We start from the raw sequence: 16049 nt of genomic DNA, 5'->3' as shown, positions 1-16049 counted from the left end.
TTAACCACAGGGAAACAGGCCACTAGAACTACAGCAAACAGGCCATTAGAACTACAGGGAGTGGATACAGATAGTTCTCACAACCAGGCAGTCACACACAGTCAGGGCTGCGTTTAGTACCAAAAAAACATAATTAAATGGAAATGGTGCTGTACTGAACTGAGGTGTTGGGTTGTGGTTTGGGAAATGCTGCCAGCATAGTTGCTCCCTCTTTAAATACGTAATTTAATGAGTTTATTTTGCATGGCCCGCTGCCCCAGGTGGGTAAAGTTTTCACTTTAGGTGTAACGATCTTCTTCATCTGAGGAACAGGAAAGATCGGACCAAAACGCTGCTTGGTAAGTGTCCATGTTAATTTAATATCACTGAACGCGAAATACAAAATAACCAAGTGAAACAACGAAAATCGAAACAGTCCTGAAAGGTGACACAGCACAAAACAGGAAACAACTACCCACAAACACAGGCTACCTAAGTATGGTTCTCAATCAGAGACAATGATAGACAGCTGCCTCTGATTGGGAGCCATACCAGGCCAAACACAGAAATACAAAACATAGAACAAAAACATAGAATGCACACCCCAACTCACGCCCTGACCAAACCAAAAATATAGACATAAAAAGGAACTAAGGTCAGGACGTGACATTAGGACCAATGGAATGGTATAAAATGTGCAAGCCACACCCACCGGAGGCACCGAACGATGCAAAATGAAATTGCACACTCATTGCTAAAAGTCACACCCCGCCACACCCACCAAACGGAGCAAGACTCCCTCAAAGTTTATTAAATAACTATGGCGAATATTTCGCGTACAAGCTGTTACGCTTAACCAAGTTTATTCTTCCCAGAGGATCAATACAGCTGCATTAGACAAAGACATTTTCACAGAAGAACTGATATTTAACCCTTCCTCCTAGGCTGAGTCTCCTCCTAAACATCTGTACAAATATTGTATATTTTATTGCTAGGCAGGACACTAAGTGATACGGGCCATAAACTTTTCTTCCTCACTTAACAACTTCTTATGGCTAGGGGTTCCGCTAGTGGCAACCCTCGACAACATTCCGCTGAAAAGGCAGTGCGCGAATTTCAAAAATATTTTCTAGAAATATGAATCTTTCACACATTAACAAGTACAATACACCAAATGAAAGATAAACTTCTTGTTAATCTACCCATCATGTCCGATTACAAAAAGGCTTTACAGCGAAAGCACAACATATGATTATGTTAGGTCAGAGCCGAGTCACAAAAACACACACAGACATTTTTCCAGCCAAAGAGATGAGTCACAAAAAGCAGAAAAATAGATAAAATGAATCACTAACCTTTGATGATCTTCATCAGATGACACTCATAGGACATCATGTTACACAATACATGTAACATGAAGTATGTTTTGTTCGATAAAGTGCATTATCTAAAAATCTCAGTTTACATTGGTGCGTTACATTCAGGAATGTTTTGCTTCCAAAACATCTGGTGATTTTGCAGAGAGCCACATCAATTTACAGAAATACTCATAATAAACATTGATAAAAGATACAAGTGTTATTCACAGAATTAAAGATAGACTTCTCCTTAACTTCTTGGTGACAGGGGGCAGTATTTTCATGTCCGGATGAAATGCATGCCAAAATTCAACTGCCTCCTACTCATTCCCAGAAGATGAGATATGCATATTATTAGTAGATTTGGATAGAAAATACTCTGAAGTTTCTAAAACTGTTTGAATCATGTCTGTGAGTATAACAGGACTTATTTAGCAGGCGAAACCCCGAGGACAAACCATTCAGATTTTTTTGTTGTTGAGGTCACTCTTTTCAATGGGTTTTCATTGGGAATCCAGATTTCTAAGGGACCTTCTTGTAGTTCCTTGTAGTCCGCTTCCACTGGATGTCAGTCTTTAGAAATTGGTTGAGGTTATTCCTTTGTGTAATGAAGAAGTATGGCCATCTTGAACGAGGGTCACTTGAAGTGTACTGTTAGATAGAGGCGCGTGACCAGAAAGCTAGCTACAGTTTGTTTTCTTCCTGTATTGAACACAGATCATCCCATCTTCAATTTTATATATTATATACATTCAAAAATACCTAAAGTTGTATTACAAAAGTAGTTTGAAATGTTTTGGCAAAGTTTACAAGTAACTTTAGAGATATTTTGTAGTGACGTTGCGCAAGTTGGAACCGGTGATTTTCTGGATCAAACACGCTAAATAAATGGACATTTAGGATATATATCGAGGGAATTAATCGAAGAAAAGGACCATTTGTGATGTTTATGGGACATATTGGAGTGCCAACAAAAGAATCTCGTCAAAGCTAAGGCATGAATTATATTTTTATTTCTGCGTTTTGTGTCGCGCCTGCAGGGTTGAAATATGGTTTCTCTCTTTGTTTAAGGAGGTGTTATCCTCAGATAATAGCATCGTTTGCTTTGGCCGAAAAGCCTTTTTGAAATCTGACATGTTGGCTGGATTCACAACAAGTGTAGTTTAATTTGCTATCTTGCATGTGTGATTTAATGAAAGTTAGATTTTTATAGTAATTTATTTGAATTTGGCGCTCTGCATTTTCCCTGGCTTTTGGCCAGGTGGGACGCTAGCAACCGCTGTGTCAGATTTCAAAAAAACTTTACGGAAAAAGCACACCATGCAATAATCTGAGTACAGTGCTCAGAGACCAAACCAGCCAAAGAAATATCCGCCATGTTGTGGAGTCAACATTAGTCAGAAATAGCATTAGAAATGTTCACTTCATCAGAATGCACTCCAAGGAATCCTAGTTCCACAATAAATGTTTGATTTGTTCGATAAAGTTCATAATTTATGTCCAAATTCCTCCTTGTTGATAGCGCGTTCAGCCCAGTAATCCATCTTCATGAGGTGCGAACACTAGGTCCAGACGAAAAGTCAAAAAGTTCCGTTACAGTCCGTAGAAACATGTCAAATGATGTATAGAATCAATCTTTAGGATGTTTTTAACATACATCTTCAATAATGTCCCAAACAGAGAATTCCTTTGTCTGTAGAAAAGCAATGGAACGCGAGCTACCTCTCACGTGAACGAGCGTCACGAGCTTGTGGCACTCTGCCAGACCACTGACTCAAAGAGCCCTTATGAGCCCCTCCTTTACAGTAGAAACTTCAAACAACGTTCAAAGACTGTTGACATCTAGTGGAAGCCTTAGGAAGTGCAATTTGACCCCATAGACACTGTATATTCAATAGGCCAAGCGTTGAAAAACTACAAACTTCAGATTTCCCACTTCCTGGTTGGATTTTTCTCAGGTTTTCACCTGCCATATGAGTTCTGTTATACTCACAGACATCATTCAAACAGTTTTAGAATCTTCAGAGTGTTTTCTATCCAAATATACTAATAATATGCATATATTAGCAACTGGGACGGAGTAGCAGGCAGTTTACTCTGGCACGCTTTTCATCCAAATGTGAAAATGCTGCCCCGTATCCCAAACAGGTTAACGTGACCTGACCTCGACTCCCCCTTCATCACTAATCCATGGCTCTCTCCCCTTTTCATTGCCTGCCACATGTGATCACTTCCCTGACTCAGTCTTTCAATAGGATCCCTGATATAATGTAAATATTATACATTACCCTCTCTCCCTCAGTGACATGAATAAGTATATTTCATATTCTAGAACTCAACAATTAGAAATAAGGTTACAAATCCAGTCACTGAATGATCCACACAGTAGTTCCGATCTAAGGCTTTGTGTCTTTGTTCCCCTACAGATGTGGTCAACCAGATCACAAGGTGTCTTTTTTATGTCCTTTCAAGTTTCCATCCACCTGACATTTTGTAAGGGGTTTGATGTCCTCACAACTGTCCAGGAGAATGCTACATCTCCCAACTCAAGCCAGCCACATGGTGTTATGGCTATGATGTAGCTTTGAAATATTCAGTTTCTTTCTCAAACATGTTAGCTCAACAGATATCACTTTTAATAAGACCGTCTCAGTACATATATTTGACAGGTTTTGGTACTGTGTCAAAACAAATGTTTTATTTTTGCATGGCCCCTCAGACTTGTAACATATCATATGATGTGTTCTACCACATTGGTTGACCTGTTTGTGTGACCTTTTATAAGAAGGTTGAGCTTTAGCCCATATACCTACATTTCATTCCTGTCTTTGGATTCTGATGAAACAATGAAAACGTGTTTCATCGAGGGGCATGAGGTCAATTACCCCTAAACAAAAGGATAATGGATTGTTCATCAAATATTCATTCTCTAGGGCCTCCTGGGTGGCGCAGTGGTTAAGGGTGCTGTACTGCAGCGCCAGCTGTGCCACCAGAGACTCTGGGTTCGTTCCCAGGCTCACGTTTACTTTTGCCGAAAAGCCTTTTTGAAATCTGACATGTTGGCTGGATTCACAACAAGTGTAGTTTAATTTGCTATCTTGCATGTGTGATTTAATGAAAGTTAGATTACAACAAGTGTAGTTTAATTTGCTATCTTGCATGTGTGATTTAATGAAAGTTAGATTTTTGTAGTAATAACCGGCCGCGACCGGGAGGTCCGTGGGGCGACACACAATTGGCCTAGTGTCGTCTGGGTTAGGGAGGGCTTGGCCGGTAGGGATATCCTTGTCTCATCGCGCACCAGCGACTCCTGTGGCGGGCCGGGCGCAGTGTACGCCAACCAAGGTTGCCAGGTGCACAGTGTTTCCTCCAACACATTGGTGCGGCTGGCTTCTGGGTTGCACGCTGGGTTATGAAGCAGTGCGGCTTGGTTGGGTTGTGTATCGGAGGACGCATGACTTTCAAACTTAATCTCTCCTGAGCCCGTACGGGAGTTGTAGCGATGAGACAAGATAGTAGCTACTAAACAATTGGATACCACGAAATTGGGGAGAAAAGGGGGTACATTTAAAAAAAATAATAATAATAAAAATAAAATAAAAATATTCGGTCTCTGTAGCCTAAACTAATCAAGATTGGGATCGGGGGATTTTGGTGGTGTACCTCTGGGTTGCCAGATGTACATACCCACAAGGCATGCCAGGGCACAAGTGTTTCATATACTGTACCTTGGATACGGGATAAGCTGTAGTTCTGTTTACACATACGTTCACCGACACACAACTTATCTATTTTTTACTTAATTAACACTTATTTTTTCTTAAAACTGCATTGGTTAAAGGCTTGTAAGTAAGCATTTCACTGTAAGATTTGATTTGAACTGTCTGGCCAATGGGAAGCCATTCAGAGTTCAGACGTTATAGCCCATTCATAACTTCACTCTCAATTTAGAGAATAGAAGCATGAAACTTGAGCAAGAATCCGTTAGATAACTTAGGAGGTGATAACATCGTATGCGAGAATGGTGTGTTTATCTCAAAAACCTTGGGCTTTCAAAAGCATGTGTTCCCATGGGTCACATAAGTGTGAAACAACCCAGTGACTGAAGACTTTCTCCTGAATAACTCTGTGAATCAACATAACGAGGGGGAGGAGGGGTGTTGCCCCCTGACCCCCTCCACCCCCCCCAGCATCTCCTTCCCTTCCTCTCACCCCGGCTCAGGCCTATCCAGCTCCTCTCACTCTGTTGAAAGGCAGAGATGGCATTCAGAAGGGTAGTCTGAGAGCTGGATGAATGACTCAGTGTTTCGGGGGGCATGAATGCAATGTGTAGCCCCTGACAGACAGGCGCGTTCATTCACACACCCAGCTTTCCCCTTCCACCGCACCTCCCTCTGTCCCCCTGCCATGAATACTAGCCTGTGCTCACACATACACAGGGACAAACTAGTGGGGACTAAGAAAATACTCCACCATCCCACTTTCTCTCTTCCCCCACACACACACATTCTCTCTCCCCTTCTGTTTATTTATTTTTAATCAATTTTCATGAAGTTGTTTAATTTCTCACCCCCTCTCACTTGTTGCCTCATTAGCCTATTTCTATCCTCTTATTTGCATTTCTAGTTAGAGGGGGGTTTAGTGGCTTTTGGGGAGTGGCGTGGGGGGTGGGAATTGAGGCAGGGGAATGGTGGGGGCTTTGAATCCTAGAACTGACAACTCATTACAGTGTATTATGTTTAATCTGCATTGAATGAGAAGTGAGGGGGGAGATAAAAGGTTATTTTCTCTGAGAGAGGAAGATTGAATGGCAGAGCGAAATCTTCTGTTAGAATGACGAGTGTGTGCTGGGGGTTTTGTGTTCTGTGTGTGGTCTCGACTGATATGCATGGGGTGTCCGTAAATTGAGGCATTTCTATACTCTTCAAACAAGATGGAGGAAATGACATCACTTCAGGCTGACCAAAGACGACAATATTGTAATGTAGAGCCACAAGGACATGGTAAATATACTAAAAAGACACATTTTAGTACAGAAAAGTAAAATTAAATTGTGAGAACTTAGTTTACTGTATTCTTACATGTTCGGTCCAGTAACACTTGGTGGCGAAATGATGGCAAAATCTGGATTGAAATATTTACCTCGTTAGGTATAGGTTGTTGATCCCTCTTCATAAAGCACAGGCATTCAAACCGTAATTACTCTCTCAGTAGTGCCATTGCATTGCAAATCTAGGCCTAGATTCAATCAGATCAAGCATTAACCTGCAATAGCAGACACCTGTATAGCGGATGTTTTGGCAGCACAATCATTATCATGTAGAAAGCCATAACGCCGTAAGCATCTTTCTTTTTCCCAACGCAATTAAAACCAAAACCACATTTTAAACCAAAACCACGCTCTCCGTGTCCGGAAGTGAATATCACATAGCGCGAAATTTCAGTCACTGATTAATAACATTTGCAATTTTATTTCAAGATTGAAAAATATAATAACATAAGGTCGTGGACCGAGCTAGCCAATAATATCCCTTAACGCTCAAAGACAGATTCAATGGCTGTAGCATAGCGTATTCGACTGAATGATTAGCTAATAACTATTTTAGAAATTATGAATAAGTACATGCTGTTACCTGATAATAGAATACTAATGATAATATAACAACTTCAGATACCGAGCTAGTAATGCCTCTTGAAGCTAGGGGACACTATTTTTATTTTTGGAAAAATAACGTTCCCAAAGTAAACGGCCTATTTCTCAGGACCAGATGCTAAAATATGCATATAATTGACAGCTTAGGATAGAAAACACTCTAAAGTTTCCAAGACTGTAAAAATATTGTCTGTGAGTATAACAGAACTGATATTGCAGACGAAAGCCTGAGAAAAATCCAATCAGGAAGTGACTCTTATTTTGAAACCCCTGTCTTTCTATGCATCCCTATTGTCCATTGAAAGGGATATCAACCAGATTCCTTTTTCTGTGGCTTCCCTAAGGTGTCTACAGCCTTTAGACGTAGTTTCAGGCCTTTATTTTGAAGAATGAGCGTAAACGTCCACATTGCGTAAGTGGTCAGTTGTTGGCTCTCAGTGTGATTTTTGCGCAAAAGGTAGCCATTTTTCCTCCCGGTCCTAGTGAAAAGTCAACTGTCCCGGTTGATATTTTATCGAAAAGATATTTGAAAAACACCTTGAGAGTTGATTATAAAAAACGTTTGCCATGTTTCTGTCGATATTATGGATAGAATTTGGAATTTTTGTCTGCATTGTTGTGACCACTATTTCTGGTGGTTTCCTGTGCATAACGCATCAAACTAACGGCGGTATTTGGATATAAAAAATATCTTTATGGAACAAAAGGAACATTTGCTGTCTAACTGGGAGTCTCGTGAGTGAAAACATCCGAAAATCATCAAAGGTAAACGATTAATTTGATTGCTTTTCTGATTTTAGTGACCAAGTTACCTGCCGCTAGGTGTACATAATGTTTTGCTAGTATATCGATAAACTTACACAAACGCTTGTATTGTTTTCGCTGTAAAGCATCATTTCAAAATCTGAGACGACAGGGTGATTAACAAAAGGCAAAAAAAAGCTGTGTTTCGCTATATTTCACTTGTGATTTCATAAATATGAATATTTTCTAGTAAGATTATTTGCCGTTGCGCTATGCTATTTAGCGTAGTTGATGACAATTATCCCGGATCCGGGATGGGTGGTTCCTAAGTAGCCTAGGTTAACTTAGCTGGCCTTCAATTGAGGGAATTCAGCAGTCTGAGACATTTTTACAACTCATTCAAACTCTGAAAATAAATACATGGGCAAAAGTTACCAAACATGATAATAGGCCTGCATTATGGTAGGCAGCTAATTGTTAATTTACACTTTCCATCCTTTCATTGGAAGGTCACTGTGAGAGAGACAACGTTAGTTAGCCAATGGGAGTGTAGTAGAACGCTACTCTGAATAACGGGGCGTGGTTTTGGCTTAACTGCATTGGGGAAAAGAAAGATGCAGAAAGACACACCCACTCCTCTCTGGTTAGAGGTTCAGAATGAGAAAGGGTAGGCTATATACAAATAATTACGCTCAAATAGAAAAATCATTAAATAATAATACTGAGGATTTACTATATCAAGGGCAAAAAGGTGGTGTAGATATTGCCATGGGGCAGAGAGCAAAATGTGCAGTTTTATAATGCTATTCTACACATTTAGTCATAGATCTGAGATAACATTTAGCCATTTAAAAGCTATTATCCTGCAATGCTACAAATCTTCCCATGGGGTAGATAATAATAAAAAATATGTTTTATAGATTATGCTATTCTTCACATTTTTCCTTGAGGATGAGAGAAAATGTTGCAGTTTTAAAGCCAATTTCCTGCTACTCTGCACAAGTAAACTCCAGTGAAAATCTCACTTTTAAAAGTTCAGATTCTGTTTTCTCATACCCAAATAATGTTGTTGAATCATCTCATACTTGTATTTGTGGCCAAATCATAAATTGGAGAGAAAAAACACTTGCTATTTCATCACAGATGATGATGTCATCCTCCTGAGGAGGAGGAGCTGGCCAATCAGCGGTCTAGTCTTATTAATATTTTGTATGACCTGTATAAGCCCACACCATTCTGATGTTGGGGTACGCCCACACCATTCCAACACAGAAAGTCTGCTTTTAAAAGAATTCATAAATAAACAAATTGGAAGGAAAACTATTTCACTCATATTGTAATTAATTAAAGGTCCTATTTCATAGAAATCTGGAAAGACTGGACAGTTACTTTAGGCTACAGAAGTGCCATTTCTTACTGATCTCTACAGATTCTGTCCAAAAACAAATCCTGTTTAATTATGTCAATACATACTGGAGGAGTTACTTGCTAGCTACAAGTGGCTAGCTTAGCTAACGAACTAGCTACATCGGTCGCGGCGTGCATGACCAGAAAGACACATCGATGAACCCCCAAAGGCACACCCCATTTCTATTTGAAATATTTAGAAAAAGGAGTTGGACCGTTTTTCGTGCCCAAAGTCGATTGTTAAAGCTGCAACTTTTTGGGTGACCTGACCAAATTCACATAGAAATGTGTGTTATAGATCTGCCATTCTCATTGAAAGCAAGTCTAAGAATAGGTAGATATTTTCTATGTGCACTATTTCTATGCTTTTTGCATCTTTTACTTTCAGTTTTGTACACCAGCTTCAGAAAATGCATTATTTTTGGTTATGGAAAACATATTTCACAGCGGTTTAGATGGTACAATTGTGACAACCGTCCCACTCTGTCTGCCAAATTCTTTCTCTTTGCCCTTGTTTTCTATAATAGGATGTCGGTGGGCAGAGCTGGGAGGGTTGTCAGTGAAATGGGACACACCTGGGTTCGGGTGGATAAACCTGGGTTCCCAGGATAAATGCACCTCTTCCCCATTCACTGAGGGGACTCTCTCCATGCAGACACAGATTTTTGTGGCTGTTTGCGGCTGTTTGCGTTGGTACCTTTCAACACCCCTCATTATCACATTTATGCACGCAACCACTCACTTACACTACTGATTACTGACTACACACACCATTGTTAAATATATTTAGTTTACTTTAGTTAATAAATGTATTTTGTTAATCCTTATCTCCACGTTGTCTCCCTTTTTGTTACGCACTTTGAGCCAGTTCCTGACACAATGATTTTCTACACTACATTTGCTCGTTTTATCACATGAACTGAAATTAAACAAACTATTATAATTTTAGCAAGGCAATTGAAATGCATTCCAGGTGACTACCCCATGACGATGGTTGAGAGAATGACAAGAGTGTGCATAGCTGTCATCAAGGCAAAGGGTGGCAACTTTGAAGAATCTCAAATATAAAATATATTTTGATTTATTTAACATGTTTTGGTTACTGCATGATTCCATATGTGTTATTTCATAGTTTTGATGTCTTCACTGTTCTACAATGTGGAAAATAGTCAAAATAAAGAAAAACCCTTGAATGAGTAGGTGTTCTAAAACTTTTGACGGGTAGTGTAGAGGAGGTGGTTGCTGTGGGTGGGAGGCTCTGCCTAGAAAGTGGAACTTGAAGAGGAAGACTGCAAAGTCCAGGCATTTCTGCTCACTTTGTTCTAAGTGTTTTTCAGTGCTAGAACCTCTAGGTCCTGGAGAACAGGAGCAGAGTTAAAGGGAACCGGGTAGGAGGCAGAGACGTAAACAAGCAACGTTACTGCGAGAAACAGTTTTGGAAGGTATAGCCTAACTCAAGCTGGTCCCCCTCTGACTCAGAGGACAGAGAATCAGACTGATCCGAACTCACTGGCTCTGGTGGATGGGATAACTCCTAAAGTCATTTGGAGCGGTAAATTGAAGAGGTAGATTTTAGTAAGCTTATCATAGCCATTTCTTGCTTTATCAAATGTCAACCAAAGCTTAACATTGTCTATTGGGCTTCATCGAAGTATAGGTTGTCAGGGCTTGCAGTGGTCGACCATCCAAATACTCCAAATGGAGAAGATTGTTGGCTTCCATCGAAGTAACCCTAGGAAGAGAAAAGAGAAAAATATCAATGTTAGGGAAACTAAAACTAGCTTCAGGTTATTTTGTGTGCAAATGCAAATAGTTATTATCTGAGATGTTTTATAGATGTTTTATATTCACCTTAACAGATGTTGACGCCAGCTACGAGCGAAAGAGCAGCGAAGTTTCCCAGGTCTCTCCTTCCTTTTGTCCTTCTTCCAAACCAAGTAATTTGCCCAGATGTCGTAGCACTTTGGACCCTTCTTGATTCTGCTCAGGTAGCTCTCCTTCTGTTTCTCCAGTGCCTTGTCTCACCTTGATTGATAACAGGAATAAATGCAATTATATCTCATATTACAAATAAATGTCTTATATATCTCTTGGAGGGTCAGAAAATAAATTAATACTGATGCTGGCTTTCCACTGAAATTAAACCCAACTCAAGAGAAGGCCAGACTTACCAGGACAGGACATTGTTGTGGGGTTTGACACACACGCAGCTACAAGAAACAAAGTTAAGCCTTATTCAACCCTGCTGTAATCTCAAAACACAAAGCCCCTATTGTGGAGTTACAAACAGACTATACAAGTAGTGAGTGGAGTTACAAACAGACTATCTGTAAAGAAATTTGTATTGGACTCGCGGAAGCACTGTAACGCTGGCTAGCGTATTAGTTCAATTTGGGCCTACCCCCACCAAAGCTAGTTAGCGTTTCTAGCTAACAACTCAGAATATAATGGCCATATTCACCCCTGGATGTGTCAATTGCCAACAATTGACCAAGAAAATCACTGAATTGGATGGTAAAGTGTCTATTCTTCATAAGATTAAAGAAGATGATCAGCTGATTGACTCTTTGCTTGAATCCGCCAAAAACGTGGTGAACGAAGCCACTTGCCCATGGCTTGTCACCACGGCCTCGGATTAGCCTGCAGCTGTGAGACATAATTTGATCCCGCTAGAAGAGCCTTGGCCATTACCGGGAGCTATACTCAAGCGCCCGGTCTGCTCCACTCCCTCTGCTCTGCCTCAGGAGCCATGGATTACTGTACGGAAACAAACAAAAAATCCTTGGCAGGAAAACATCAAGGCAATGTGATGCCTTGGAACTGGGAAACAGATACCGGGTATTGGAAGAGTCTGAGGTTTCTGCCATTGGTCCCAAAGGAACAAACAACTCTGCCCGGAAGCAAGTGGATCCCTGCCATTTAAACAATTTACAACGAAACAGCCCAACAACTAGCCCCAAACAACTTTCTAGGAGGAAGAAAACTCAAGAGAGACACAGTTTTAAAAATCTACCAAGCAGCAGTCCCACTGTCCTTATTGTGGGCTCATCCATGATCCAAAATGTTTCTATTAGGAAAGCAGAGACCATCTGTTACCCGGGTGCCCAGATTCAGGACATTGACTGTATGTTACCGCTATTCATTAGTGAATAACTATTCACCTGACTGCCTCAGCTATCACTGTCCATGTAGGGTCAAATGATATTAAACTACAGCAATCTGAGCAACTTAAAAATGACTTTAAATCACAGATTTATACTCTACTTAAATCAGGTAACCAATGCATTATTCAGGTCCACTCCTGTCTCCACGCTATACAAATAATAAGTTCAGTCGTATGTGCCAGCTACACATCTGGCTTATTAAAGGCTATTGTTGTTCAATAAGCATACAATATGTGAACAATTTTACAGCTTTCCTACATCGACCAAATGTATTTCTCCGGGATAGATTACATCTGAATATGTACGGCACAAGCATTCTCTCCTCAAACCTGGCTCTCACTATAGCCCTCATACAGAGCATGTGAGAATTGACAATATATAGCCATGGGGGTTGATACTTGGAATTGGTCGATTACCCATCAGACTATACTCACTGCTCCCCCCACAGCTTTAAATAGCTCTACAGGTGCTGCTAACATGGATTAAACTTTTGATGGACTTTATGGTATTGTTACACTACTGTCAATGTTGCCACTTCCTCGCACAGGCAGAGGGGTATTGTTAGAAGTAATCGTCTCCATCTAACTCAGGCCTGTCAGTAGCTACACGAGGAAGCGTCGCTCATCTAATATTACTTTGAATGCTCCATCTGATATTAGCTCTCGAAACAGTGGCCTTGGAATGATTCATTAAAATGCTAGAAGCTTGATCCCAAAGTTAAATTTGATTGAAATACTGGTCACAATCACATGCTGACATATTGATTACATCTGAATCCTGGCTGTGTGTGTCTGTTCCAGACTCAGCTGTTCTGTTAGCTGGGTATAATGTCTACAGAGCAGACAGAGTGGGTAGAGGTGGAGGTATTGCCATATATGTTAAATGCAACCTAGATGTCACGGTGTCCATTTCAACTTCTGTTCCGAAACAGTATGAATGCTTAGTTCTAAATGTGGTCCTTGATCATAATGCACTATTAACGCTAGCGGGAGTTTATCGCCCACCCTCAGCTCCGGTATCTGTTCTACGCAAATTGTTTGAGTTAATGTCTAATTATGCAAACTAAATTATTTATTGGAGAGCTCAATCTGGACTGGCTGATGCCAGCATCATTTAAGACATTTATAACGAACTAAATCTTACTCAACTAATAACTATACCTACCCGTCCTAATCCAAAAGATCTGAATAAAACTACATTAGACCTTATCTTAACAAGTACACAGTTAATGGGTTATTTGCAAATGACAGTGACCACTTGTTAAGGGGGGCTGCACAGGGGAACCCAAGAGCAGACTCACACCAAGAAACAGGGATGAATGAACCAAGGTAGTTATTGTAACACAGGGAGATATGGAGTGCAGATCCGGGGAAGCTTGGATGAGTGGTAGGAAACTAGGAGGCTGAGGTTGGAGTGAGCTGGGTTGGAACAGGGTAAACAGGTCCAGAGAGGAATCCAATGGAGTGGTGGTGTGGTGAATCCAGAACAGGGTGGTGAGATGTGGAACAGGAGACAAGAGCCAGAGTGGCAAAACTGCAGTGAGAGGATAAACAGTGTCAGGCAGGGAAACAGACACAGCAGGGTAACGGGATCTTGAATAATCATAAATAGCTAGATTCATAAACTGACTGAGCAGAGATTATGATCTGGAAGTGGCAGGACTGAGTATTTGTAGAGGTCTTGATTATGGAGCGGGTTGCAGCTGGTGAGGATCCTCTCTGGCTCCAGCACACCTGTCTCCAATCACACAATCACAAACAAACAGAAAGGGGGGGGAATAGTGTATTGGAAGAGTGGCTGCAGGTCAAGGAGACACCGGCAGGTGGCAGGAGCAGATGTGACAGGTAGGGTAGGGAACAAGAGGGGTTGTAACCCAGGGCACACTCAAAGGGTGACATACCAGACGAGGCGTTGATGAGGGTATTGTGGGCATATTCCACCCAGTGTAACTGGGCACTCCAGGAGGAAGGGTTAGCCGAAGTCACAGTGTAGGGCAGTCTCCAACTCCTGGTTGGACCGCTTGGTCTGGCCATTGGTCTGGGGGTGATATCCAGATGAAAGGCTAAAATTAATACCAAGTGCTGTGCAGAAGGCTCTCCATACCTGGGAAGTAAACTGGGGTCGCCTGTAAGAAAATATGTCAATAGGGATGCCATGCAGCCGCAACATATGGAATACCAGCAGGACCGCAGTCTCCCTGGAGGAAGGAAGCAAGTGAGCCGCTTTTTTTTTGGGGGGGGGGAGTCAATAATAGTGAGGATGACAGTTATCATTAGATGGGGGGAAGACCAGTGATGAAGTCCAGAGCTATGTGTGACCAGGGGTGACTGGGTATGGGAAGAGGGCGAAGCAGACTGGACGTAGGTTTGGTGGAGGTTTTGTTCCGGGCACAGACCGAGCAGACAGAGAAGAATACTTGGGAATTCATCTATGGTGGGCCACCAAAAATGGCGATAGTCTGGTTCATGCCAGGGTGACAGGTGAGGAGAGTAGAATAGGCCCACTGAAGAACTTCTGAGTGAACTTAATCTGGCACAAACAGAGCCTTACTATGACCGTTTCTTGGATCAGGCTGGTTCAGCTGAGCCTGGTGAACATGAAAATCAATTTCCCAGGAAACAGCAGCAACAATGCAGGAGGATGGTGTTGTGGTTTCTGGCTCGGAACCTGTGTTGTCTGCGGTGAACTGACGGGAGAGGTTATACAACCTGCTACTGGGGAGAGGAGCTCCAGGCTGAAGCTCGATAGCACAGTCGTATGGCCGATGAGGCAACAGAGATGGGGTGGGGTGCTTATTGAACACAGGAGCTAGACAGTGATATTCTGAAGGAACAGAAGACGGGTTCGGGGGTTCTGGAATGGACTGGGGTACAGACAAGGCAGGTGTAAGGGCAGAATGTAGACAATGGGAATGACAAATGTACTCCAAGTAGTTACCCTCCCGGTGGCCCAGTCAATCTGTGGGTTGTGTAGTTTTAACCATGGATGATCCAGAACCAGGGGAGTGTAAGGACAATCAATTATGTGGAAACTGATCTTTTCCTGGTGATCTCCAGAGAGATGCAGGATAACAGGAACTGTTCACTCACAGACACGGGAGAGGAACTTTCCATTGAAGCCTTGGCATCGACAGGTGAATCAAGTGGAATAGTGTCCAGGCCTAACTGGTTAACGACAACTCGGTCCAGGAAGCTCTCGTCGGCACTTGAATCGATGAGAGCAGACAGAGGAAAAGCCTGGCTCTGCCACACAAGGTTGGCTTCAAGCAGGGGTCTGGGAGATGGGCAGGTGATTTCGCTCAACAGTATATTCCCCACTACTGCTGAGCCCCCTCTTGCTGGACGCAGGGAACACGTGGAGACCAGGTGACCCACCTGGTCACAGTATAGACAGCTCCTAGTACTGATACGCCGCTGCCTTTCCTCTGGAGATGAACGGGTCCGGCCGAGCTACATGGGTTCAGGAGAAGAACATGCCTGGGGATGCGATGCAATCGGAGGAGGAGAGCAAGGCACTGAAGCAGATGTTATGGGACATGCAATCCTACCTACCCTCTCCCTCCGACACTCACGGAGACGGTTGTCAATGCGGATAGTGAGAGAAATGAGTTTGTCAAGTCCAGCAGGCTCCTCTCTGGACACCAACTCGTTCTTGTGAGTCTGAGTGTTCCGGAATGCTCCCTGAAGGGCCTCCTCATTCCAGCCGCTCTCTGCGGTGAGGGTGCGGAACTCACATGCCATTTCA

The sequence above is a fragment of the Oncorhynchus tshawytscha genome, linkage group LG02 (assembly GCF_018296145.1).
Source record: "Oncorhynchus tshawytscha isolate Ot180627B linkage group LG02, Otsh_v2.0, whole genome shotgun sequence".
NCBI lineage: Eukaryota > Metazoa > Chordata > Actinopteri > Salmoniformes > Salmonidae > Oncorhynchus > Oncorhynchus tshawytscha.
This window is presented reverse-complemented; position numbering follows the sequence as displayed.